This window comes from Abramis brama, assembly GCF_963993115.1.
Source record: "Abramis brama genome assembly, chromosome: 17".
In the NCBI taxonomy this organism is placed as follows: Eukaryota; Metazoa; Chordata; class Actinopteri; order Cypriniformes; family Leuciscidae; genus Abramis; species Abramis brama.
In genome coordinates this window covers 13,067,498-13,070,229 of record NC_139979.1, presented here as the reverse complement: position 1 = coordinate 13,070,229, position 2,732 = coordinate 13,067,498, and positions in this window count along the sequence as shown.

Genomic DNA, 2,732 nt, shown 5'->3' with positions numbered 1-2,732 from the left:
ATTATTGACTAAACTCTCTTAGAGAGAGGAGGCAAGGCAGCAGGGGAGAGAGGAGGGAGCAGGAAAAAGAGGAAGAGAGAGAGAGAGAGAGATGGGGGGGGGTCAAGAGACGTAACCAACGAGAGAATAGAGAAATGAAAAAGTGATGTTGAGAGGGGGCAGACACTCAAATAAGTTTGTCTGACAGGAATCTTTATTAGTTTATGTTGTTAAATTGTAAAGGCATACCATTTTTTTACATGAATCATCTTAAAGCAATTTATTTACATATTACTTCAAATGTACATTGGAAATAACATACAAAGTCATTACAATGCTTTTATATGCATTTTATATTTTGGAACTGCAGGTGGTTCATGGGTTTATGTCAAATCATACAAATGTGACATTAAAAAAAATATTTTTAAATAAAACACTTACTAAAAATATTATATTTCATTTTTGTGCCTGCATATCATGTGATGTTAACCGGACATCAGAACATGCAGTCACTAACATAGTCCACTTAAAGGAGCGAATGAAAACGGATTATCGAATTCGGGCTGCTGCTTTTTTGAAGTTTTTTTGCCCACTTGAAACTGGAAAAATCATACTCAATTTGCTTAGCAACATAAGTTTGGAACCCTGACCCTAAACGTCAGAAATGGCAATAATCAATAATGAGCAAAAATCTTACTTCAGAATGGTATTGTCTATTTCTTTATATTCAAAGCTATATCAATCCTGGCCGGTATTTGAATTACTGACCCATGGAGAAATAAAACCATAACTGCTTTTTTTAAATATATATATAGTTCCTTATTCTGATAATATCTAATTTAGCAACATCATGATTTGTAACATGTCATGTTTCCCAACACCACTGTCCCTTACAAGCGCATTTAATTTTGTAATAGCTTTCATGCTTTTCACAGCACTGAGACATAACTTCTAGAAGTTCTTCACTTATGTGGCTTTCTGGAATACCAGATGTAGAACAGCCAGGAAACAGGCCAGAACCTCTTCTTCACAGAAAACACGCAATTCATTGATTTTCTGCTGTGTTGCTTCATTCATTCTCAGGTAATTCCAGTAGAAATCTCTGGGTTCTCTACCATTCTTGTGGTAGTGTCTAAACACCATGACGGCCCTGTCAGAGTTGAAGCCTTTTGTTTGTTTTGCTACCCTGTTTAAGATGTACATGTAGGCCTGAACTTGATAGCAGTACTCATTGCGTTTCATTCAGGTCTGCACAACGACCACCATTTTTTGGTTTAGTGAAGACTTTACTTATCATATCTCCAGTAGTTCCTTTACACTCAATCACCATTTTTTCTCTTTTTCCCCCTTTTACTTCTGCTAAGAAGTCTAGTCTTCCAGTGAGGAATCCGAACTCTACTTTGTTACCTTTGGTGTATCTCACTGTCCTGTTTGTTTGCAGCTCATGGTAGAACTTGAGGCATTCACGTTCATCTGCTGGGTTCTGGAAATATTTGCCAAACCTTTGAGGAGGGGAGGTCGTCCAGAGAGCTAACTCGTCACAATAGTCTCTGTTCTCAATGTCATGGACATTCACTGTCACACCCTCAGAAATGTTTGGAAGATTGTCTCCAACTTCTAACTGTCTCCAGCTCCTTGTCTGTGTTGTAGCGTATATAGCGGGTGTGGAGATGGCCATTGTCTTGTATTTGTCTCTGAACCTGAATCCACAGCTTGTGTTTGATACATTCTTTCTCCACTGTGCTCTCAGATTTGCCTCGGAAACTTCTCTTTTTTCAAAGAAAATCATCACTGTGATTTCAAGAACTTTTCCATTGTCTTTCAGTGACAGTGAGTTCTTAATTTCCCGCAGCCAAGACGTGGAATGCTGTTAAACTGAAGCTTGAAGTTTTCCAGCTCTTTTACAATATCCTGGGCTTTCTGAATGATGCCTGCATTCTGTGATAGCCTGATGACTTTAGGATTTAAAACACCTTTGGGCAGGTTAATCCGGAGTGACTTTAGAAGTACTAGGTAGTCACTTACAGACATTCCACTGGGGCTGGTGCTAGAGCTGGTCACCACTCTGGAACCAGGATGCGCTTTTTCATTCAAAGAAACCCTAGACTGGAGCCCAAATCCTGGTTCCGAACTGTTCCCAACTCCGGCATTAGCCCCACTGGAAAAATGGGAACTGACATCCAGCTGTGGTCCTTTAGTGGGACTTTTTACACTAACATGTTCTTTTAGTAAGTCTTCATTCCTCCATTGTCCCTTTGCTTCTTTGTTCATCTGTTCTTTAGAAGTTGTCTTTCCACTCCCAGATACCCAAACTCTTGAATGCTTCATTTGACTTTGTCCCTTTGTAGCATGGCCTAAAGCCTGATTTTGTGTTCGTCTTTCATTCTTTCCACCTGTATTTTCAGTCAAGCCGACCTCCATCCTTATTTTCAGTTCTAGCTCGCCAACATCATTCCATCCCTTCTGCCTATCCAACCAACTTTCCCTTTTCCATCTCCCATCTTTCCCTGCACCAGCCTCTGCTTCCGTACACCGCACGTTGGATCTTGTAGGCTTCATGTTTTTTATCTTTAAAATTCTTTATTCCTGGAAAACATGAGCATTGCGTTGATTGCACTTAAAAAATTAAGGCAGCAACTTTTTTACAGTGTATGGAAAAGCTGATAGAACACTGATAAAAAATATTTCTTCAGAATAAACTGTTTACACAACCAAAACTATTGGTGATGCTTTGTTTTCTTTTCTATTGTCTG